The sequence below is a fragment of the Manis pentadactyla genome, chromosome 3 (assembly GCF_030020395.1).
Source record: "Manis pentadactyla isolate mManPen7 chromosome 3, mManPen7.hap1, whole genome shotgun sequence".
NCBI lineage: Eukaryota > Metazoa > Chordata > Mammalia > Pholidota > Manidae > Manis > Manis pentadactyla.
The window spans coordinates 39,956,686-39,982,752 of NC_080021.1; the positions used below are offsets into that span (position 1 = coordinate 39,956,686).

Consider the following 26,067-nt stretch of genomic DNA (forward strand, 5'->3'; position numbering starts at 1 on the left):
TGGCCAGGATTCTCACCTGGCCCTGCTCAACTAGCTCACTACATACATCGGGTCAATACGTTGCTATTGACTCTATATATAAAGAGCTCTGCCCAGTGCTCTGGGTGGCAGTGCACAGCTGTGGGAGAGTGGAGACTGGAGTGGTGGCAGCACCGAGGACAGAGACCGAGATGGCTGCTGGGGCAGAGAGGCCCAGAGGTAGAGACCAGCTTGCTGCATGCAGACTTGCTCTGAGTGGATGGGATTCTACTGATTGACCTGCCACCATGGGAATAAAGTTGGGTATAAACCTTTTCACCCCAAGAATGTTCCATTGTCATTCCTCGGTCTCACTGAATCCATAGTGAACTTGCCCAGGGCTGAAACCCATTGGCAAGATGAGCAGAAATATGGACAATGGCAGTAGGAACGGAAAGAAAAGGATGAATAAAATAACCATTTTAGAGAATGATGAAGGGAAAGTGTCCTGAAAACATTACCATAGGATTCCCATCTTTGCAAAATACTACCCTAAACCAGGATAGTATTTGGAGACATAAACTATGGAGTAATTCCTGCTGCTGTTGGTGAGACTTTTCCCCTACAATCAGTTGGAGTAGCCTTCTGCTAACTGGTAACAGTGAAGAGCAGCTCATAATAATTAGAAATTATTGTTCCTTAGAATATCCATCCAATAAAAAAATTGCTACCATTTATTAAGTACCTACTATGTGTCAGTCACTGAGTAATGCTTCATGTATTTTTCTTACAAATCTTTACATCAGTCCAATAAGGAATAATGTACCATTTGTCAGGTGTGGAAAATGAAGCCCATCGAAGGGAAATAAATTGCCCTGGGTCACTCAGGACTTCCCAGGCTCAGAGCACTTCACCTGGTGGAGATTATGATGGAAATGTTCCAAATCCTTTGAACCTTTACTAAACCATGTGCCTTTTCAGAGCTGAATTTCTATGGTCTTTTTCCTTAAAAAATAGCCTCCTTCTATCTAATCTCTTGTTTTTCTTATTAATATATACCCAAACACATTGCACATATTCTAGAAAACATAGTTTCAGCATTAAGCCTTTTAGGTATTTGATTTCCTTGACTTCATTCCAAGGTCATATATTAAATGATGCCCCTAAATTGCCTTCATTTAGACCCTTTGTGTTTCAAATTTATTGTGTTTTAAGTGATTATTTGAGATCAGTGAGGGGAGCTGGCTGGTAGGTAACAGTTCGGCTTCAAGTATAACGCCATCTTTCTCTGCCTCACAGGGTTTGGGCAATTACTTGAAGAATTTATTGCATTTTTCCCTTACTTTATTAAAAGAGTATAAAATATAAAACAAAAGTGTTAATAATACTAATTAGAAGCATTGGTATTAATACAACCATGACAGTCAGAAAAGATTGAATCCAGCTTCTCCAAATGCTTTTTAGACTTAAACTGGCTAGGTTATATTCAATTGTGATGGAAAAATAAAAATTGAGAATATGCGCAAAATGGTATAACAAAATTTTTGTATATGTATATATATATATGCATATGTGTGTGTGCATAGGTATACAAAAAAATCTACATTTATACTCTGAAATAAAATCATCCCTTAAAACATAATTTTGTTGTTTAGCTTTCAAACATTTCATTTTAATTCACATTTTCACTAGCTCATATATGAAAAGGAGATTATTTACCTCTCTTTTGACATCAAAGTTTTTCAATCCTGTGGTCTTACTTAAATAACTTCTCTCATTTCTTCCCAACACGCACTTTAACCATTTTACTCTTAACAGAAACCTGATGCTGCTGTTCCTCTATGTTTATCTCTAAATTTTCCTGTCTGTTCCAAACTGAAGCTTTCACCCTTTCAGCCCATTCCATCAATTGGACTTTCTTTCCTTTTCCCTAAAATGTTGCCTAGATGTCTAGATTATGATCATCCCAAATTGATCCTAAAGCTTTTAAGCAAAGAGATTAGGAATATAATCAAGAGAAAGAAGTAAGAATTAGAAATAAAAATAAAAATAACTCATGTGTTGGCAAGTGCCCTCTGTTTCTTGGTATTTTATTACATGTGGGTTATTTTTTGCTCATACTCTCCAGACCCATAAGCACTGTTAGAATTCCTCTGCTTGGCATAGTCCTGAGCAGGCTGTTATAAGCACCAAATGGAATTTGGTTATAAGCACCAAACAAAATATAATCTGTTATATGCACCAAAGAAAATTTAGTGAATAGCTCACACAGAGGACCTAAATTCCAATCAAATGTTTGCCCTCTGTACAATAATAAACACAGCAAAATCTTGCTCATTTTAGACTCAATAGAAAAATTAATCTAAATTAATGAAAAGTCTGAATTAGAGAATTTTTAAAAGCTAAATAAATCATTGTATTACTTTTGTATACCTAGAGTAACTTGAGCTAAAGAGGGGTTTCTATGTTAGAGGCCCTTTTTGCCTACTTTAATGAGAATAACAGTTTGGATGTTAGTAGAATCTGTTTACCTGTAAGTAGCAAATGCACTTATCTCCTTAAAAAACATTTCTTCTTTTAAGTAGGCTAACATCCTAACCACTACAACTACACAATCCCAGTCTCACCTAGGGGACTAATTTGCTCTTTTTAGATATCATTGAGAGTCATTCCTTCCAAGAATGGGTTCGTTAGAGAATAACATTTTATTTCAATTGCAATAATTAGCGTTAAATCCCTGGCAAAATTAGAACAAGTTAGAAGAGGAATACACTGAATTAAAATAGTATTTTTGATTTCAACTGTGAGGGACAGGGTCAAACCTTGTCTTAGGCTGTGGTACCCCTCAATCTATCACTTTAATTTAAAAGTTTTGTTATAAAGTATACAGGTCTTGGAGTTAGAGAAACAAATTGGGGTCATAGAGTTTAAACAGAATTTACAGATTTTGAAACACTTAGACAAAACACTTAACTGAAGCCCTCTTCCCCCCAAAAATGTTAGGGATAAGTAAAAGAAGAGCAAAGTGCCATGCAAAACACATGGGATTTAGAGTAAAATCCTGAAGTTTTTGTCTGGCCCACATGTGGCTTTGGACAAGTCATATAACCTCTCTGAGCTTGTTTTCCAGCTACAAAGTGGTACTATAGTCGTTATGCCAGAACCATATTTTGAGTATTAAGTTTCAATCACGCATGAGAAAATGTTTTGTACACTGTTAAGTACCATTCAAATGTTAGACTGCAGAAGGAGAAATATTCAATTTGTATTTTATTGTTTTAAAAATAGAACTGTTCTTGTCTTGGCCTAGGACAAAAATTTCCTCTAATAGGTTGGCATCTTTTGAAAAACAAATAATAAACACTTCCACCAGTGACTGACTCAAAATTTTATCATACATTTGTGAAGGGAAAGAAACAATAGGAAGTAGTGATTTTAGACAAATTGTCAAATCACCCCTAAAACCATGACTTTTTTTATCAGGAAAGTATCCCTATGTAGATGCAATGTGGAATTTAAAGTGATTTTTCACTGAAACATCACCATTTTAGCTACGGTGTTACAAAATTAAATCTGCATTATGTTTAGCATAACATGAATTAAAGTTTTACAAAGATAACTGATTAATCGAATCCTGAGAAATGACAGGAAAGAACTGACAAGGATTGTCTTATAGCCTTTATCATTTTTTGTATTTGTACAAGAATGAAAACTAAGATAGTGAGTATGCACTAACTACACATGGTGACAGGTAACATCACCAACAACTTATTGTTAGCAGGACTCGAAGCTCTGAATGGAGAGACATGAAGAAGAGGAAAAGTAAATGTTATAACAACATAATAGAGCTCAGTAATTTAGACATTTTGTTCTGGTCAAAATGCTAACCATGTCCTCCTTACCAAAATTTCCTCAGTGAGCCTGCGGCCTGCAGGCTGGAATGGCGTTCCTTAAGGAGTAGGGGCCCTTCCCTCCTTGCTGATGGGCTCATTTGACCAGGGGGAGACACTGGGCTCAAACTGGATTGATCATATTCTCAGACAGAGGCTGAAAACGATGGTGTTGGCGCTGAAGATGCAAGGTTATGAAGAGTTGTTGCCAAAATCAGCAGCAATGGCAGCCCAAAGTCATATGCGAGTCAGTGTGAGGAGGGAAAAGAAACCAAAAAGCTTGCAGAGAAGCAGAACAACTCGTCTGCAGAGAGGAAAATGGAGCAGATTTGAAACAAGGACAAAGATTAGGAAGCCAAGCAACTAGAGGGAGAGAGGGAAAGAAAGAGAGAGAGAAGCCCTCTGATCATGCATACTTTCTTCATTTCAGCTCTGTATAATGTCTTAAATAAACCTCCTTTCTTTTACTTGTACTGGCTCCATGTGTTTTGGTTCTTCAGAACCAAGGGATATTTTAGTATGACTGATTGGACTAGAGCCAAAATAAAAAGGTAAACAAGATATCTAAAGGGTCAAATTGCATTTCCAAAATACCATATATTAAATGGTCTTTCACTGCTTATTTAATTTTTGTAACAGCTTTATTGAGATGTAATTCACTTACTATAAAATTTACTCTTCTCTAATTGTTTGCTGATTTTAATTTTTTTTTTTAAATTCCACCAAGCTTCCAGATCTAATGTCCAACTCCACAAGTAGTCGCCTTAATAACAAAGAGAATGGCTAGCACAGGCGAGCACACTACGGCCATAAAAAGTAATAGTTGACAGCCTAGCAGCAAAGGAGGAAACAGAAAAAACTATAAATAGGAGAACAATTCCAAAGGGGAAAGAAAGAGCCATCTGCGGCCATGTGGAGTGTTTTCATTGGGCTCTTTTGGTTCTGAGGAACAGCTCAAGTTACATCTAATATTAAGGGAAGGAGTTATAAGGAATGAAGAAAACAAAGATCTCAGCCCCAAAAAAGCCTCGTGAGAACCACGAGAGGCCAAATCTCCAAGCCTCTGGAAGAACAGGCGCTGTAGCAGAGCCAGGCCTCAGGAAGACTGGAAGCAGGACGCAGTCGAGAGTCTGACTTTACTCCAGGACTGCAACGTCAGGAGTCTGCGCACTGTCCCCTCGGAGATGAGTTAATTAATGTGAGTCAGCGCTCCCCTCCAGCTGTGCTTGACTGTCTTTCGGCTTCTCTGCCTGCCCCTAACTGGCTTCCTCATCCTGTCTTTGGAATTTGTAAACTGCCAGCTTCTTGACCCATTTCAACCTGCAGACTCATTTTGTTTGGCTAAGATGATGCCTTCACGTTGTTTAGAATTCCAAAGTCTTTGGGTGGGACAAGAACTTGACAGTCTCCAGAATCTATGCCAGGCCCCATTATCTTTGCCCCCTTCTCTCATTTACATAACTTGCCAGACTGCTGAAGGTACTTGAGTTTGTGATTCCTGCTCTCCATCTCTTTTCTCTGCCACAGTTTCTGCTCATCGGCACATCTGCTTCCTCATAACTTTTGTTTATTCTACCCCACTGGCTCCCTTTCTATATCCTTTTAGCTCTCACTGCTAACTAGTAATTCCCAGTTCAAAATCCCCATAAGGACAGTCTGGACCACATCGCCCATTTTTGGCTAAACTTTTCCCACTGGGTCAGATTGTAGAATGCTGGCCAGCCTAGAGCTTAGCTGCTTTAGATCAGGTGTCCACTCCACTTATGGCTGCAGAGCTGCAAGGCCTGTGCTGAGCAGAGCGTGGCTGTCAGGGGCTGACACTCAGCAGGTCTATGGGCAGTGCAGTCACTCTTAGAAGGGGCTGGGGGCAAAGCAGCCACCATAATTGTCCAGCGCAGTGGGTCAAGTGATCTAATTTTACAAACCTTAAAACGCCTGTGAGAATCAGGCTCTGCCTAGCCTCCACAAATAATTAAAGTCTATGATGCTAACATGGAGTCCTTAAGGAAAGGTTAAATTGTGTTCTGTCCTCTATTTAAGAAGCAGTGGTTTCTATAGTATACTTTGGAATAATTTCCATTGAAAATTATTATAGTAAAGATAATGGAAGTTATTTAAAATGTACTCAGATATTTGAGAAACCCTGGATATTTTTTTTATATCACATTTTCCTTTGAAATAGGAGTTAGTCGTAGAAAGTTATCAAGAAGAGAAGCCTCGAAAGATTTCTAATCCTGGCTCTGTCCCTTACCAAACTCTAGTAATTCAGTGCCTCAATCTTCTCATCTATAAAATGAGGGTAATAATAGTACCCACCTCCGAATGGTCAGATTAAATATAATAGTCCAAATAACCCCTTAGAACAGGCTCCTCTGTGTAGTGAGTGCTAACAACTATCATGCTGTGGTAGTTGTTTGTTATTGTATAAATAAGGAATGTATATACTAATATATTAATAGAAGTTTTTAACAGCTGAGTTTTCCCTCTTTGTACATACGTCCTCTTCTCTTTGACATTTTGTTCTAGCTTTGTCACACAAATTATGTATTGCGTTTCCATATGAAACAAACTGCTTCAGCTTGCTGTACTGTATAATGACAGTGTTTTGTTTGGGGGGATCTGAGTGTGTTTTGACCCTTGTGCTGGTCTGTCTATCCATTCCCTGATCTTGGTTCTAGACTGAAAGGCAACCCACGCAAGCAAAGTAATCTGCAGAGCACGCTCCCGCTCAGACAGTGGTTGGCTTAAAAGTAAACACTTTGAAAAACAACAAAGGCTATAGCTGATGACAAAGGATTTATCTAAAGACAATCTCCTTGGAGTTTCTGGCTAGTTCTAGGCTAACTTCCTGCCTGGAAACAAGACAGGAAAATGCTGGAATGGATGCATGCCGAAAGGGCTGGAGCTTGGAAGGACTAGGAGTCAGCAAAGCCATTAGAATTAGCTAGGGAACTTTAGAAAATATATCAGTGCTGGTCCCACCTTAGACGGGTTAAATTCTAAACCTCAGGGGTGGGGTGGTGGAAGGGAGAGGGCAAGCAGCCATATTTTTTTGAACTCCCAAAATACTTATAATGTCCAGTCAAGGTTGAGAAGCCCACTATTCTAGGACTTCCTCTAATTTGCTTCTGCCACTGGGCTGGGCCTCCTCAGAAGAGAGGCTTCCAGGCCAGAAGAGAGGAAAGGAGAAAAGAAGACATTGCCCAAGAACCTGATCACAGCAGCCTCCTCAGGGGCTGGCCAGGCCTTACCCTCTGCTCAGTGCTGTGTGGAAACCAAGTGGCAAGAGAACAGGTTATGATGAGCATTGCCTGCCTCCACAGAGCTTTCACAATTGGGGAGTCGACATTAGCACACACACAAAAAAAGTGGCAGCAGAACCTCAAAGCATTACATTGTGGCTGTGACTGAAAGGACATGTTCTGAGAGTTCCACCAGGTGTGAGGCAACGTTCGACATGGAGGGGATGGAACCTCCTGAGGATGAGTGAAGATTTGGGCACAAAAGGAGCATGAGGAAGGCAGTTACAAGAACAGTGAACAAAAAGAGCAGAGTCAAAGGAAGGGCACAGGGTGACACAAATAGGGACAAGACCTCTTAATTAGGCTGCAGAATATTGCTGGGGAGTAGTAGGAAATACCCTTGTCTGATCTAAGAGTGGGGCCAGTTACAGAGGGCTGGTGTATCAGCCTGAGTGACTTAAACATCATGCAACAGGAATAGGAGGGCCTTGAGTACTGACAGACAATGTTTTCTAGTACTCTAACAGACTATTGGAGGAGACCAGAGATGGCAAGACTGGGTAAAAAAGATTGTCACCATAATCCCAATGTGGAAGAAAGAAGAAGGCCTATGTGGTCATAGTAGAAACAGATAATGAAAAAGAGTAAACCCTCCAAACAAGTTTATATTTCTTTTTGTTATGCTTATTTGGATTTGGATTTTTATTACACTATGTAATACATGTACATTATGAAATTTTTGAAATCACAGAAAAGTAAAAAGGAGAAAAATATCATGCATAATTTCTTTAAACACAAGTTACTGCTTTGACATATTCTTTTCATATATTTGTATGCAGCTACTCACTGTCTAAGCAATTTTGTATCCCATCTATAATATAATAGTGTGAGAATTTCCCCATGCCATTAAGAGCTTCAAGCTTTATTTTTGTAGCTTTGTGGCCTTTGTTGGTAGGGCTGCACTATGATTTACTTATAGGGCAACAGTTTTCAAATTGCTTTTCAATTCTTCCCTTGTTAAAACAGTGCTATACAGAGGTACATCTCAGTGTATTAATGTTTGTCTCATGATGGCTATATCTATAGCATAAATTCCTAAACTTGCCATTAGTGAATACAGATTTAAAAAAATTTAAAGCTCTTACTACTTGCTGAGAATTTGCTTTCTGAAGGTACTGAACTAATTTGTACTCCTGCCAATAGAGTATAGCAATGCTGGCTTCACTCTAATTATCTTTGCTAATTTTCTAGACTAAAAAATGAAATCTAATTCTTTTTATTTGTGTGGTTAAGCTTTTTATGTGTTTATTAGCTACTTGCATTTCCTCACTTATAAATGTTTGCTCATTCTCTTTTCCTAGCATAGAAATAGTAAGAAGGAACAAATTTTAAGTCTTAGCAATATACTGAAGATGAAAAGAGAGAAGATTCAAAGTTGTCATGTTCTTGGCAAAAATAAACAAGACAAAGGAAAAAGGACCCCACAAACAATATGAAAGGTTAAACAGCAATCTAGAAAAGATTGCAATATTTATGGCAGACAAGAAGCTTATTTCCATAAAATATAAAGAGTTTATACCAACCAATAGGTCAACAACCTAATAGAAAAATGGGCAAGGGATATGAACAAACAGTTGCAGGCAAGAGGCTTTTAAAAACAAGGATACTCGACCTCATTCATGATAAAATATGGAAGTTAAAATAAAAATGAGAGAATATTTTCACATAACAAGTTGACAAAGACCAAAATGTTTAATAATTTGTACTTTGTTAAAGAGGATATTGGAAAACACACACTCAACCATTGTTGATAGACTGTTAATTTACGTGACTGCTTTGGATGATAATTGGACAATAGATTTCAATATGAAAAATAGACATATCCATTGACCCAACAATTCCACTTTTAGGGATTTATCCTACAGATAATTCACAACATGTGTGAAATAATATATGACCCCGATAACCACTGCAATGGGTCTGTAGGAGCATTATATTGGAAACAACCTAAGGTATGTGTCCATTAAAAAGAAGAGGGTGCCTTTATAGGTACTGATAAAGCATTGCTCCACCATACATTGTTGAGTCAAAAAGCAAGGGACAAAGACTGCCACTCTGTAAAAAGGGTGGGGATGGGGAGAATATAAATTATTTGTTTGTATGTGCACAAACTTATTGTGGACTGATATATAAGACATTGATAATAATAGTTGCTTGGGGGAGGGCTGCTGAAGGGGTGAGAACTGAGGAACAGAGATGAAAAAGAGGGTTTTTTCTGTAACCTTTGGTTCCTTTTGAATTTCGTATCATTTGTCTGCAATGGGAAAATGTGGCTGTTGAGGTATGATTATGGCTTTTCTCCATTGTGTGAAATAGAGGTTCAAAAGGGCAGGTGCTAGGGTTCTATCCAAACTGTGATTTGGATAAAGGGGTGTTAGTATTGTCATCAGATGGTAAGCCCAAAATTATAGGGGCTATGAACGTGCACTTTCCTGTTGAATCACCAGCCTCTAGTCTAGATGAGAGAGGTGTTGAATAAATATGCATTAAACTACTAACAGGGTTCTAAAGAATAGAAAAACGGAGGAGCCACAGAGAGGAGGGGACAGATCAATGTGAAAGGAAGACTCAGAGACAAAAGCATTTAGGAGTGAAGAAGGTTCTTTGCAAAAATGTTGAAGGGAGACAGACTTCAGAAGGATTGGCTAGCCCAGACAGGGGTCGTATGATCACCCCTAAAAGGGGAGTTAACACCACCCTAATCTTATGAACCAAGAGTGAGGGAAGGGTAGTCCCCTAAAGAAATCAGGATGCTATTTCCAAACAAAAAGATGCTGAGCAGTTAAAACAATACTAGCACTCTAAGCAAAAGGAAAAGAAGATCTTTTTTCTTTTGTTCAAATGAAGACTGTTTCCTTCTTTAAGAAAAAAAATTGGAAAGAATCTTTGGAGGGAGAAAAAGTTAAGATGCAAGAGTAGGTGGAGGAGATTGTGAGAACAAACTGGAAGAAATGGAAAGGGTTGTGTTCACATGGCAATTGGTAGAGAATAATGATAGGCTCCTAGGATTGGGAAGGGCTGTGGAAGCCACCTCAACCAGCTCCCCTCCTTCTCTATATGCAAGCCCTCCCTCCTTACTCCACACACCAACGAGGATCCCTTACACAACCATTCGAACTCCACTGAAACATATTCAATAATGTATAGTTCATGATCCTGGACAATATGCATTTCACTGTCATACAGGTTTGATTCTTTAAAGTGTCTGCTTTTTATTGAGCAGAAATCTAGTTCTCAGTTTGTGCTCCGAATTAACAAACCTTGAACCTATTCCTTTCAACTGAGGATCCTTCCAATGTTGGAAAACACTGTCATTTCTGACCCAATCTTTTTTCTCTTTCAGCCAAACACAATCAGTTCTTTTGACCACATATTAAGTGACATGGTTTCCACATATTTCGACAGCCTAATTGTCTTTCTCTGGATTCAAGCTGCTTTATATGTGTCTCTTTTTAAAAGATAAGCTTAAGTATAAGTCTGCTGATGAGGCCTGACCACTGCTGAATTCAGTGGGACTGAAGAGTCCTGACTAAAGAGTCTTGACATAAGCTACTCCATTTTATAAGTGACTTCATTTTGTAAAAGACAGGGCTGGCCGGATGCTCCCAGCCAGTGGAAGGTGAACAGCTCTCCCACCCAGCGGTCAGGAGTGTCACTCCACCTAGAAGGAACCGGTCCAAATGGTTGGAGAACAAGTTGAGACCAATTGCAGTGAAGGTCAGGTCATATCTAGGCCCGGTCTGCAAATGGCCCGCTCTGCGCACGGTCCGTTCTGTGCACGGCCCGCTCTGCACACGACCCCATTCCTGTGTATAAAAGGAGAATGAACTTGTACTTTGGGGTCTCCACCTGCGAGTGTGAGACCCCAGCATGCTGGCTACCCAATAAACGCTGTTGCTTTTGCATCCACGTGTCTCCCGGTTATTTGGAGGTTGATTGCACTGACCCAACAAGGACTATTGCTTCGCTTTATCTGGACACTTTACTTTGCTAATGTAATTTAAGATTTCATTGGCTTTTTTTGCAACACTGTAACACAGCTCAGTCATTTTAAGCTTGTTACCAACAAAATCCCCAGGTCTTTTTTCTCATGAATGGTTGCCAAGTCAGCCCTTTTATAATTATGTAATTAGAGATTGTTTTTTTAAACCCAAAGGATGGAACTTCCTAATTTTTTCTTTTAAATCTCTACTTATTGTTTCATGCTCCATCCTATTACTTGCCCTGCCCAAATGTGACCCCTACATAAACAGGTGTATAAGGCCAAAAGACACTACTACAAAAGAAGGGAACATTCTGGCATTCCATTAATCTAACTGGTCTTTTGGCTTATGTACGGGCCAGCTGTCATGCCTGATTCCTGAATAATCTAGTTCTATTACTTGATAATGCCTTGGTCATATGTTGTACCAATCATAAGTGGGCAGGCTTTCTAGCCCATAATGTGTGTGCATGTGTGTGTGTATCAGATGATGAGCTTTGACCAGTTATTTCCGGTCAGTCACTGCCAACCTTTGTCCCCACTCCAGCTTTGTGCCAGCTGCTCTGCAAGAGCAGACACTAGTGCCAGTAAGCTGTTCCACCCTTCTTCCATGGCCAATGAGAAGGTAGCAGCCAGGACAGCTCCAGAGGGATTTGGAATTAGTCACCTATGGCCTGTACTTTAGAACAGAGTTGCCAGAGCCTAATTAACCATCATGGAGCCAAATGTCTGATCAGCCTTCAACCCAAGTCTCAGATTCATAGATGCCCACCACCCCATCCTAACTGGAACTGACATCCTCTGTACTTCAGCCTGTGTCATCTAGGGTCCTGATTGCCTTACAATCCCCTCATCTAGTTCATAGAAGACCCTTGTCATGGGGCTATACATCTGCTTCCAGAATTAGGAAGGTCCTCCCTGATCTAAGATTTGCATACCCACTTGCTATAAGATGTTAATTCCTAGAAGCTTTCTCCTAAACATCACCCAAGGCTCCTTGGACTAGACCCTTTGCATATAAACACACTCCAAAGTGAACTAAAATTTACCTTGTCCTTTGGACTTGATAATATTGACAGCTGACTTCTCCCTGATAGGGGATAGCTCATTTGCTTCAGTTTGTCTCCAGTGCTCTCTTAGCCCCAACACCACCCTCCCGTAAGCCTGAGCCTGCTTCCACAGGATGAGGTCCAAAGCACTTGAAGCTCTGGGAAAATGTGAATTATGGTGATTAAAGAAAATGTGGTCAGACACTGGAGTGTGGTCAAAAGTGAACCTCTTCCCTGACTCTTTTGCCAGGGTGGATACAAACTGCCCTTTCATCTGTCTCCCACAATATTCTGTCTCCCACATTCAAAACCAAAGGCAGTCACCCTTCGGGAAAATGATGGATATTCAGACTCTTACTATAGCATAGGACTCGTACATCAAACATTTGAAGAGCCTGTGTGTTTGCTAAAACTTATTTCTCCATTTTCCCAGAAATCTCTATAATATCTCATTGTCAAATTGTGTCAACAGCAATAGAGAGATGACATATTTGTGCTTCTTGGACACACATTCTGTGTCCCTGAAGGAGAAATGCTGGCTTGAAGAGTGATGATTAAAAAAAAACCCACCAGTGATGCCCTCATCACCTTTCCAAACTTGTTTTGGGTGATACCCTTTTTGTATCATTTTAAAAAGGGGAACCAGATGTTTCCCTAAGGGGAAATTTCCAACACCCTCTTTCTGAAAAGTAAGACACTGGAATTGAGGGACCATACACTCAGGATTTTCCAGGTTTTGACCACAAAAAAGACATCTCCATGAATCAATGCAGTAAATAGTATATAAGAAGTAATTACTAAACCTACAAGGAAATTCCATAAGAATTTTGGATCTGAAGCACTCTTCCTTACCAATCCAAAATTAGTAGATCAGAAAGTGAAAATGATTTTCCTTTGCATTTGTTAGCCAGTCTAAGATGAAAAACTAATCCTAGATGTGTGGGACTTTTTCATAGCAAAATAGAAAGTACCTGGAAGGCGATCCAAACAGAAGAAGTAATGCTGACATATCTGCTGAGGAATTGTTCATCAGAATGTTTAGACCACATCCAAGAATGTCACCCCACTGGCTCCTAGGCTGATTATTTTTGGGACAAAATACAGATTTCAAAAGGAAAAAATATAAGATAGCATTCAAAGAGCCTCTGCCAATTCTGAGTTTGAAGGTATTATTAGCAAACGTACTCAGTATTTCTTTCATAAAAGAAAGTTAAAATACAATTTTGTATTTAATAACAGACTGTTTAAAGGTTTTCAGGTAAGTATCATTTATTTCAGGAAAAAAATATTGAGAACCATAAGGAGTAAGGTCTTGGAAGAGCAAAGAAGGGAATGAATGCAAGAGCTCATGGGAAAGGAAATAATATTGGATCTTTCTCTGAGAGAGAGGAAATGTAGAGAGACTTTTGAAGAAGAGGCAGAGAGACATGACATGGAGAAAGGGAAGATGAGGTGGATGATGCTTCCCCAAAGGCCTGGATGTTTCTAGTAAAGCAGGAAGGGAGAGAAGCTACCTCTGTTTCTCTCACTGAACTGTAAGATCTGTTCAGGCAGGGACTTGATCTGTTTTGTCCTCCACTACAATACCCACCACCTAGCACAAGAGCATGGCATTATTGTTGATTTTCAATTAGTATTTGTTGAATAAAATGAATGACAGAGTGTGGGGCTTAAAAGAATGAGAAATGCTGGGAATAGCTATGTTAGGAATCAACAAGAAATGAATAATGGAGCCATTAATTTGAAGTTAGGTGGTACGCATTTAAAGCAAATCAGCATTTTGCCAAAGTTCAGAAGCAAGAACAGAAATGCAGACAAACAGGAATTGGCATGACCAAGAGAGTGGAATGGAAAGGGGTGAGAAGGTCTAGTGTTCATGCGAGAGCGATGGAGTGTCTAGTGTTCATGCAAGAGCAATGGAGCCAGGCTTGAAACGGGGTCAAGGGTGGAGACAGACTGAAAGCAGCAATAGACTGTCAAGTTAACAAGATTACAAGTATTTCTGAGGACTTCAGGCAAAGAACCCCTTTAAAACACCAGTGTAGCACATAGCTTTCTAACAGGCTAAGTGCCCAATTCAGATTTGTACTGTGAGTGTTCTGTGAGTGTTCAGACATGGCCTGTGCCTCATTTGTCGCCTCTTGTAGCCCAGTTTGTAAATGAAATGGATAAAAAAGGGAGAAGGGAAGGAAGGAAATTAGTTAAAGACATGATTGTCATGGGTTATGGCTATTAAAGTTATGAACTATTCATATTTTTTATGTGTATATAAATGCATATAAATATTTGGATGTGTGTGTTTACTAATAATCAGAAAAACACATTCATAAATATCCCCTGATATTTTCTGCAATATTGGGGATGATAACAATGATTGGAAAACCTGTCAGTTCGTTGTGTTTTCTATCTTCTATAGGATGGGGCCAAGATCTGGTAAACACTGGGCTTGGGAACCCAGGAAAAAAGCTGGATTTGAAGCTACTGAGGGCAGAGACCTAGAATCAAATTCCCAAGTATAGGCATCTTGTCCAGAGGTCAGTTATTGAAAAGAAAGGGCCTAGAGATGACACAGTAGGACAAAGATAAAAAACAATGGGACTGGCCAGGTCAAATGGAGGGACAAATTAGCAGTACCAAATAGGAAGTAAAAATCCAGCATTGCTGTGATTCCTCTTCAGGAGCCCCAAAAGTCAACGCCCCTGCTAAGACCCTTTAGCCTTGTAAGTTCTCTGCCTTCAGTATCAAAAGTATTTTCCCTTCTAGGATTTTCTATTTAAAAGATTAATCTTTTGAATTAATTTTCATCATCCCTTGTTGAAATGTCTTATTATAAGGTTCTTTGATTTAATTTTTTTCATGTCATTTATTTTGCAAATATATGTATATACACATCTATTTATGTTTTTCAGGTTGGAAATACTTCATTTCTGAGGAAATCAATGCAAAGGTACATTAGGAGCCTAATTAAGAGAAAACAGTGACTCATTGTTAGTTGGGAGTGAGGTGGGAGTGGGGATTGGAGGGAGAGGGAATGAAAGGAACTTCCACTCTCCTCCAGATTTTCTAAGTCTTCAAAATGTAATATTTCAAAGAAATCCATTGTTCATTTTAGAGGAAAACAAAAATTCTATACTCATTTTGCTATTGGGTCTATAAATCAGTAAAATATGAAGGTGGGAACAAAAGAAATACCTCTTTGCAATTGATCATCTACTTAAGTCATTCAAGTCCTTGAATTTGTGTTGCAGATTTGTACTTCTGAAAATAGAATGTGTCAAGTGTTAAATCCCAAGATGCTTGCTACTAAATTTTTACTTTTCTATTCAACACTGAAACATAGAGAAGATAATTTCAAGGAGTTCATGTGATGTATGAAACTAGCATTACACAAAATCTTGACTGGACACCCTTCTCTTGGTAAAAAAATAAATAATAATACAACTCTAGCATGTGGGAATTTTTATTCAAACAAAGCCATCTCAAAATCACAGCAATTACTATAGTAATTGTTCACTTTCCCCCTCATGTCCTTGAGATACAATGTTTAAAAGTTTTGAATTTATCACAGGATATAAAACCCCTAGAAACATTTGAAATTGAATACAGATCTCTGGCTTTGAGATTTCAGATATTTTTCTCCCTTGCTTAGTTATCCAACTATTTTAAAATCTTACTCTCTTTGATCACAGATAGGAATGTTGGCTTGGGCACTCATATTAGCTCCAAACTTAAGATGTTGTTTTTTGAAAACTCCTAAGTATGAATTTCAAAGTTAACAAAGGATCCTGAATTCTCCACTCCAGCCCCAGTAGCAGTCCATGCAGTCAAAGTACTACATGTCATCTCTTGTCCATTTTTTTTATGTCACATAGACTTTAAATTAGCCATTTTGGATTCTGAGCACATTTGCTAGGAAATAACTGTTTAAGTACATCTTCTCCTAACACATTTCTGATGGGATTCCCCTGGCAAAGGTAGATGGGATTTTTGAAATTGGAACCCTACTAGAAACAGAATTGTTTTGGGTAATTGCTGATGAATTTCCTGGGTAGCATGTGAGTTGCGAAGTGACAATCTCATTGAACAGAATAGATGGCAACCTCCAAAGTAAACTAGTTGTAAACTGTATCCCTTAGTAATTTCATTAAGATGAATTTCTTTATATGGTTTTATGTTAGCTGCAAACCACAGGGTACCAAATCACCAGGCCCCTGCAATATTATCAAGGCCAACAGGAAGAACAGTTGTCTGGAGACTGTTACAGGCCACAGGCTTCCGGCCCAAGACAACTTCTCATGGGCCATCATTATTAACAGGGCTGTACATTCCCAAATCTGACTTCCTGACCATTCACCTTTCTCTTCCTTTCTTCATCTCCAACAGTACAGGATTTCACTGTGAAGGTGAACACCCTGAATGTTATCTAGTTAGGCTATGTGGTTTCAGTGGTGAGTGTTCTTCATTACTTGGTTTGGCATAGGGTTCTGGGTCATATCTAAAAATATTTCAGCTTGAAAATTAATCTCTTGTTTGTTTGCTTTTGTTTGGAATCTTTTCACTTTCTAGATAACAATATAATTGAAAAGTGCCAAATCCAGCATCACTTCAACTGCTATTCACTTGTTAATATTGTGTTTTGTAAGTGAAGAAATTCTTGGTATACACTTAAAAATAATACCTTTTAGTTATGTAACTAGCAATCAGTACCAATTTCTTTGTGGGCATATGTTCATATACTTTTCTTTTATACCTGGCTTGTTTCAAAATGGATAAAAGATGGGCTATAGATTCATATAAAATAGCACTAGAAAAATTAAATATGAAGTTAGTGAGGAAATGGAAACAGAGGATTTAAATCCAGAGTGAGCTAAGAATGTAAAGTGCATCTTGTTCAATAAGGAGAGAAGGAGACCATGTATATGGCTCTAAGCTTCCTCCTAGCCAAGGAAAATACTTTCAGGTCCACATTACGTATCCAGAAGACAAAAATAAATGGCGATTGATAAACAAGGAAAACACAACTTATACCAGGTGCTAAAATCAAAGAAAAATATCTTCCAGGTAGTACCAGAAAGAGTAAACATAACAACAAATTTCATGGTATTTTCATACAAATCTCTTACTGTAGGCCCAAAGTAAATTCATTAAGGAAATCTGCATAGAGATAGAAGCCGTGGCATGGTATTGGAGTCCTGGAGGATAGGAAGGGGGTAGTCTAGGCACAGTCCAGAAGCTAAATTGTTACAACTGTTAGTCTTGCTGTAAGGTTCATTACCAGGTGTGGGGAAAATGGAAGTTCCTATGGCCAGAAGCCTCACCTGACCCTAAAGTACTTGATGATGTAATTGGCCTACTGCAAGGCTAATGCTTCCATACTCATAGACAATAAGCTATTTATATAGTGAGTCACTGTATAAAGATCTCTGCCCAGTGCGACTGGATGGAGGCAGATATGGAGGTGAATTATGGAGCTGCAGACTGCTGGATGCAGATGTGATTCTAGTGCTCGACCTACCACTGGCAGAATAAAGCCAGGTATAAACCATTTTACCCCAAGACCATTTGCCATTTTCATTTCTCAGTCCCACAGAATCCATAGTGAACTTGCCCAGGGCTGAAACCCTCAGGCAAGACACCAGGATGACCATGTATTGTCTAACCTAGGACACTTGGAGAGTGAAAGGGGGTACTGTTAATAATTAAGCCCACACAACAGGTATAAGTTAGGACCATCCTGAGCAAACTGGGACGTATTGTCATTCTAAGTCCTTGCTCCTCACCAACTGATATCCTGCTCCCAATGCAACCTACCACTGTAGACCTAGTCAGCCAAATGCACTCTGTTTAAAGTGGAGTGAGTCTAGCCAGCTGTAGTTATAGGGGACTCTGAAGGTCACAAGCATGGGGTAGGCTTGTTCATGAGTCAGCCAAATAGGGAGGTAATCAAGAAAGACTGGAGTAAGCAATCGGTAATGGTGGCCTGAGGACCCAGTCTCCATCAAGAAAATGTTAAAGGAGGTGTCACTTCTGGAATAATGGGTGGGAGGAAGAACGAATCAGGTTGCAGGTAATTGGATGGATCCCATAAAGAGGAAAGAGAGGCCCTCCTTCTTAAAGGGCCCAGTGAAAGAATACTACTTGAAGTTGGGATATTATCATAATGGCTGAAACACTTAACCTGTAGTTCTTAAACATGTGATATGAATTATCTGGAGGGCTTGTTAAAACTAGATTCCAGGACCCTGAGCCCACAATAATGATTTTGTTAGTCTGAGATGGAACCCAAGAATGTATTTTAACAAACGCTCCAGGTTATTCTGACAATGATGGTTCTAGCCAACACTTTGAGAAATACCACCTCAATGGTTGATTAAATAGTCCTCTGGGGGAGTCTACCCTTCCCACAAGAAACTACCTTGGGTCAGCTTTGGGGAGGATACAGCGCTGGTTCCCTTGTGGAAGGTTGGGGGAGAGAGATGGAGCAAGGGGGAATAGGATCAGCTCAGTCTTCAGCCCCCTAAAGGATATTTCCATTGAAGGGCCTAGGATGAGACAAGGCCTCTTCTCTCCAGATTTCCTATATGGTTTTAACAATCAAGTGAACCACCCAAGCAGGTACAGAGATGACCCCATTTTAAAAATCCTCGCTGGAATAATTCCAATCTAGCAAGCTTCCCTTTACCTAGTAATAGTAGTAACATTTACTGATGATTTAATTACATGCCAAGCCTACCTGCCGTATCTGCATTTACTCATTCAATCCCAAGAACAACCCAGTGGTATAGGCACATGTTTCACTTGAGGGGATTGCCTCCAGGCAGGTTCTCTCTGGATTTGGTGAAACAGAGTAACAACGGCATGTTAGGGGTAAAAGGGTTTATACTGAACTTTATTGTCACTGTGGCTGGTTGAGTGCTGGAATCACATCTGCCTCTGGGGCAGTCTGTCTCCCTCTGCCTCCAGGCAGTGCTCTTTATATAGTAACACTGACAACAATGACTCATTGCCAATGGGTGTGGAATATTAGCCTAGCAGTAGGCCAATTACAGCTTCAAGTTGTTTAGGGTCAGCTGAGGACCCTGGCCATAGGATCTTTCATTTTCCCTACAGTACTATTTTTGCCCCCATTTTATGGCAGAACATGTTGAGCAGACCACTGTGAAGCACATCCATGGGGTAGTGTGCACAGTGCGGTCTCTGTACATGGCACCTCCTGTGGTAATGTGGGGCACAACCTTCACAATCTTACACACTGGGCCTGACATTGTGGGTCATGGAAGTTTGGTAACATTTCCAAGATCCCACAGCTAGAAACCTCATAGATGTTCTGAAACCTCATAGATGAGAAAAAGGAGGGGACTTCATAAGAAGAAATATCTATGACCCTGCCAGGAGGGGAATTGAACCAACTCAGGGCTTAATACACTTTTTCACATTAGGACACATGAGAGTGAGAAGTCAGGAAATAGCACATTCGGTGAATTACAGCATGTGAGAACCTCCCAAGTCTTCCCAGTTGAGGTCCTAAGATTGCCTCCCCAAGCCACATTAAATGACAGTGGAGAATAAGGCCCCCAAGTGCACATTCCTGATTGAATGTTTTTTTCCAGTGAAACAATCCTAATGCCAAGCTTCTTATCTTAAAGGTCCTATCCAGTGCTCCTGTTAAGGAAAATACTGGAAAACCTGGACTGGATCACTGACGGAAGAACCAAGTGGCACTCGGAGGTCTTGGAGTGTTGAGGTTTATTTTACACTGAAGGGCTCAGAGGAAAGTAATCTCCCAAGGTCTGAGCCCTGAGCACAAGCAAGGGGAGCAATTTATATTAATTTGATATGTGGCATTTCGGCAAGCACAGGGCAAACAAGTAGCCTGGAGGAGGGGAGGAGGCAGCTGGGAGTGCTTTGCCAAATGGAGGGAAAAAGCGGTTTGCTGACCTTGATGACTGTGTTGAATATTTTCCTTATCACTCCTATAACATGTTTCTATCACACTTTCTGCCCTTGTAATAGAGTGATTTTCTATGTGTCTGTGTCCCTGCCAAGACTATAAGCTTCCTGAAGGTAGGAACAATACTTTAGTGGATTTGTGTCTTCAAGCACCAAGGGAAAATGCCATATGTGCATGCCTAGGTATCTTTGCTTGCGTCCTTCCTTTCTCCCTTATCTATCAGGCATAAGCTAACTGCCTTGAAAGTTTAGTGGGAAAGACCTACAAATAATAAGTTTGTTACACAGAAAATTTGAGAGGTAAGCATAGAAGTGGGAGGCAGAAAAGACGGGCTTGACTTAGCCTGTAAGGACCAGTAAAGGTGGGCAAATTTAGCCAGACACAGAAGAAGAAGGGAGAGGGCAGTCTAGGCAGAGTGGATAGCACATGCAAAGAAATAGATGCTTATATATATAGGCAGAAACAGGAGAAGGAGGAGAAGGGAGAAAGGAGAGAGGATCTGTGGTCCCCTGAGCAGCTTAGTTTGGCTGAAGAAATTTTCACTTTGATTGTGACACTGGTGGAGTGGACCAGGGTAGGGCTGGGAGAAGAGTACCAGCTCTGTAGCCAAACCACCCATATGGTCCCAATCCCACTCTGCCACTTACCTGCTATGTAACTTTGAGCAAATGACTTAACCTCTGGAGCCTCAGATACTAATTTGTTAATAGGATAATAATAGTACCTACCTTTGGGAACTCTTGATAATTAAATGGCTTAATATACTTATAAAGTACTTAGAACAGTGCTTGTCATGTAAATATGTATTCAACAAAGAGTAGTTATTATTTAATCCCATTGTTCTCTTACATTCCCAACTTTTACTCTATTCCAAGTCTTACCAATACTGCCTCTAAACAAATTCCAAAATCACCCACCCTCTTCTGTCTCCACTGCCCCTCTCCACCTTGGTCAAAAGAACTGTGATTTCTGGATTCTTGCAGTACTTTCCTAACTGAAGTCCCTGATTCCACACTTGCTCTGCTATAATTGAATCCACAGAGCAGAGTGATTTTTTTCAAAGACAAATCAAGTGTCACTGTATTTAAAAGTCTATTGTGCCCATGGATAAAGTGAAGGTTCCTGTGGCCAGGATTCTCACCTGGCCCTGGTCGGCTAGCTCACTACACACATGTGGGCAATATGTTGTTATTGACTCTATATGAAGAGCTCCGCCCAGTGCTCTGGGCAACATGGTGGCATGGTGCAAGGCTGGAGAAGAGCAGAGATGAGACTGGAGCGGCAGCAGTGCTGAGGACAGAAACTGAGATGGCTGCACAGGTAGAGAGGCCCAGAGACAGAGACTGGCTTGCTGCATGCAGACTCACTCTGAGTGAACGGGATTCTAGTGATTGACCTGCCACCATGGAAATAAAGTTGGGTATAAATCCTTTCACCAGTGGATAAAATGAAGGTTCCTGTGGCTAGGATTCTCACCTGGCCCTGGTTGGCTAGCTCACTACACACATGTGGGCAATGCATTGTTATTGACTCCATATAAAGAGCCCTACCCAGTGCTCTGCACAACATGGTGGCCTGGCTGCAAGGCTGCAGGAGAGCAGAGCAGAGACTGGAGTGGTGGTATTGCCGAGGACAGAGGCCCAGAGGATGGCTGTGCGGGTACAGAGGCCCAGAGGCAGAACCCAGCTTGCTGCATGTAGGCTCGCTCAGAGTGAACAGGATTTTAGTGGTTGACCTGCCACCATGGAAATAAAGTTGGGTATAACCCTTTTGCCTCAAGAATGTTCTACTGTCATTCCTTTGGTCACATTGAATCCACAGTGATCTTCCCCGGGGCTAAAATCCACTGGCAAGACAATTGGCGTAGTTAGCAGGATTTATTGTTGAACAAGGAAAAGGCTGCCCTCGTGGAAGGAATGTTTCAGCAGGCTGCACCTATGGACGGGGGGTACATTCGAGTATCCCCTGTGGATATGTGGTACTGTGAAGGGGTGGAGAACTGGGGTCCACCCCAAGAGAAAGAAAATATGTTGCTGACTGAAATGGCATCACTATGAATTGCTGTGGAAATAGTAAAGGATGTCATGGTGGCCCGAGAGGAAGCAGCATGAGAAGGAGCAGCAGCCTGAGAAGGAGCAGCATGAGAAGCAGCAGCACGAGAGCGCAGGCTGTCAGGTGCCACAGTGCAGGTGAAGGATGTAGTGGAGCTGTCAACCCCAGAAATGGAGGAGCGGAGGTTTGACAAACAGGTGGAGGGTGGAGGTCCTGCCGGTGCTGGAGGCATTGGGCCCTCCTTGGTTGAGACTCCACCTGGTTGAAAGCTGGTGGAAAGCCAGAAGGACTCATCAATTGTGGGTTCTTCTAGGAGAAGTGCAGCCCCCTCCTCAAGTTGTGGAGGACTCCATGCTCTGCTTCTATCCTTAGGCACAAGCACAAAAGGAAATATGGTCTGCTTCTTGAAGGAATAATTTAAAGGGCCCATGAAGGTCACAAGGACCCAGATGTGGGTTGGTTTGAAAAGGCAAACAGACAGAAATTGGAAGACTGGAGCTGTGGCAACAACTGAGACCAGAGTAAGGGTTCTGGCTGTTGAGGATGAAGCGGAAGGCAGAGATAAAGCAACAAGATCGGCCTGTGTGTCTGCAAGACTTTTTGCTGGAGAGGCTGGAGAAGGTGGGTATTGTAAGGCCCACCCATGGTCCTTTTGGTTAACTCATATGAGTAGAACTGGTTTGAATACAGTCAGGATGACCACTTGGTGGCAGTGGATCTCCTCTGGCTTGAGGGTTATTATAATTTGTTGTGATTCTTGTTATTTGTATATTGTCGTAGCCTCTGTTCTTATTATGGAATTTGGTTACAATGTTCCTTGCACAGGGACCATTGCAGAGGACTGAAGGCACATAGATTCATAGGTGAGACTCCTGGAGGGGTGGAGGTGGATAAAATGAAGGTTCCTGTGGCCAGGATTCTCATCTGGCCCTGGTTGGCTAGCTCATTACACACATGTGGGCAATACATTGTTATTGACTCTATATGAAGAGCTCCGCAAAGTGCTCTGGGCGACACAGTGGCATGGCTGCAAGGCAGCAGGAGAACAGAGCAGAGGCTGGACTGGTGACAGAGCTGAGGACAGAGACTGAGACAGCTGCGGGTGAGGGTAGGGGGGTAGAAAGGCCCAGAGGCAGAGACCAGCTTGCTGCATGTAGACTTGCTCTGGGTGGATGGGATTCTAGTGATTGAACCAGCCACTGTGGAAATAAAGTTGGGTATCAACCCTTTCACCCCAAGAACATTCTACTGTCATTTCCTTGGTCACAATGAATCCATAGTGAACTTGCCAAGGGCTGAAACCCATTGGCAAGACAGTGTCTCATCAGACATCATACCAACCATTTAGAATTCTCCTTATCATGACCTTAAAAGGCCTTAAGTAATCTGGCTTCCTCCTACTTTTCTAACCCCCTGTTAATCTTCCTGTCACTGTGTTTCAGCCTCTAGCTGCCTTGAACTCGGCAAGGTTGTCTTGCTAGGACGTCTGCAGCTGCTATTTTTTGCCTCTGCCTTCTCCACTCCATAAGTTGTTTGCCTCCTCCTTGTCCTGTAGGACCTAGCTCAAGTGTCAGAGGAGTGGACTTTAGTTTGAGACCAATCTAAAGTAACAACCTCCCTGGTTTCTGTATGTTACTCTGGTAAATTTGTTTGCTTTTGTTTTTTCTGCCTCCCCCAACCTTGCTCTTCCTGGCCCCCATACAAGCTCCATGAGAACACATACAAGGGCTGTCTTTTTCATTGCTATATTCCCATGTTCTATTAACAGCAAACCCCTCCCTGCAATATACTAGGCACTCAATAATATTTATTGAATTGATGTTGAATGAATTAGAAGAGAGTAGGGAGAGATGGACAAATGCTGTCAAAAATTGAGGCACATGGGGCCAATTATAATGCTTTTGCAGTAATTCAGTGAAAAATTATGAGTCCCTAGCAGTAGTTTTCAGTCTGGCTATAAACTGCAATCACCTGGGGAGTTTTAAAAAATACTGATGCCTGAGTGTCCAATCTCTGAAAGAGATTTGGATTTAATTGGTGGGTGAGCCTGGGCATTCGGATTTTTAAAAGCTTTGCAGGAGGTCCTAACGTGCAGCCAAAGTTGAAACTACTACCCTAAAAGCAGAAGGAGGATATAGAAGGGAGTGAGGGGTTTTTAGGATGTATAATAAGCAGGATTTGATGACTGACTAAGAATTGGAGATGACAAAAAGGAGGGTGCCTGGGAAGAAGCCTAGATTTCTGGCTTGGGCCTGGGTGAATGAGAGGGGCAACTTGAGAAAAAGATAACAAATCTGTCTTAGGCTGATTTTGGGCTGTCTGTGGACATTTGAGTGGAGACGTTCAATAGATAATTCTTTATAGATTTATTTTGTCCTAGTGAAGAGCTGAAATCTCTCTAGTTTTTAAGAAGAAAAACAGGAAAAGGAATCTCTGGAAAATATGACAGTCATACGAAGTACAATACCATTCCCACTCTGCACAGCCTCTTTATTCAAAACCTCTTCCCAAGTCAGTGCTCCATCCGTTTTGAAAAGTTCAACATGTTGATATATTTTCAAGAAGGATATTATGTATGGGAACTGTTCCATAAATCCATTTAACTCACTGTTCTTATACTACATGTAGGCCAAGTATCCCATTGATTAAAATTGCTGACAGCCTTCAAGTAGCATTTGAAGGATAATATAATAGCTTTAAACTTCCAATAAATGAAAATCAACATACCCATCATTACTTCAAGATTCGTGGTCAAAGACACATAGACCCAAATTGCCTAACTTGTTTAAAATAGAATTTCTAATTGGTAAACATTTACTGGGTTACCAAAGATACCAAGTACCGTCTGAAAGACCATCGCTCCTTGGTTTGTTTCTAACTTAAATTAGACACACTCAAACAAGGATTGATGGGTTGATATATTTAGTTAAGTAACAGATGGCAAATGGACATTCTGTGCAGCATCTCTCACATTCTGTTTCTCAGTATTCCAAGGAAGAGTGACTAAATTTTGACAAGAAATCAGCTAGGAGGGAAAGGACCAGGCCTAGACTGAATGTGTTCATTCATCTAAGAATTGATACCAAGTCATGTGCAGGTTAAAAAAGTCAAAGGGGGTATGACTGTCTTAAAGGATAAGAGGGGAGAGAACAGATAAAGCTGGATTAAAGTAATTCAAAATATATGTAAGTAAGGACTGAAATATGAATTCCGTGTACTTAAGCGACTTTGTGAAGTTAAGAGGTGGGTAAGAAGAGTTGAAGATACTCTCTCAACCTGCCCACAGGGTGTTAAACTGGCAAAGCGCTCGCTGCTCCTAGCAGCTCCAGCGGAAGATTAAGGAACGAGGGGGTGGGGCGCTGCCACCCTGGGGCAGAACATTTCTTCACGGAGAGCGGCAGAAACTCGCGGCAACATCTCGGCCCTGCTCTCCCTGGGGTTGCCAGGTTGACAGGTGAGCCGCAGGTGAATTCATAAAAGTGAATTCCTTTTATGAACATTATTCATCAAAGGATGAAATTAAGGAGTGCGAAATGCCAGAAGCTTGAGTCTTAAGTCCAGCATCTCCTTTCACCTCGGGAACAGCGCCAGCCAGCCTCAACCTCCCTTAAAGACACCTGCCCTCCAGCTCAGCTCGGTCCCGGCGAAGTCCTGCGGTCCGCTGAGGGGCGGGCAGCGGGGCCACGCTCGCCACCAGGGTCGCAGGCGAGGCGACCCAGGGAGAGCACCCGGAGAACCTACGCGAGCGAACGACAGCCTCCCAGAGCCGCCCGCGGCGGGCCCAGTGGGCGTGACGCCATGACGCACGGCGTGCGAGCGGCGCGCCAGGGCTGGCCGGGCCGGGGGCGGGAGGAAGGAGTGGGAGGAGGAGGCGGAGGCCGCG

The 26,067-nt window shown here is 41.2% G+C and overlaps 1 long non-coding RNA gene across 1 annotated transcript; it reads left to right on the forward strand.

Annotated features, from left to right (window-relative positions):
* Positions 1–4,764: 4,764 nt before the first annotated feature.
* Positions 4,765–16,164, forward strand: LOC130683153 (uncharacterized). Its single transcript, XR_008996765.1, has 3 exons — positions 4,765–5,046; positions 15,091–15,128; positions 15,430–16,164. It is a non-coding gene; the product is annotated as an uncharacterized LOC130683153 (long non-coding RNA).
* The last annotated feature ends 9,903 nt before the right edge of the window (positions 16,165–26,067 follow it).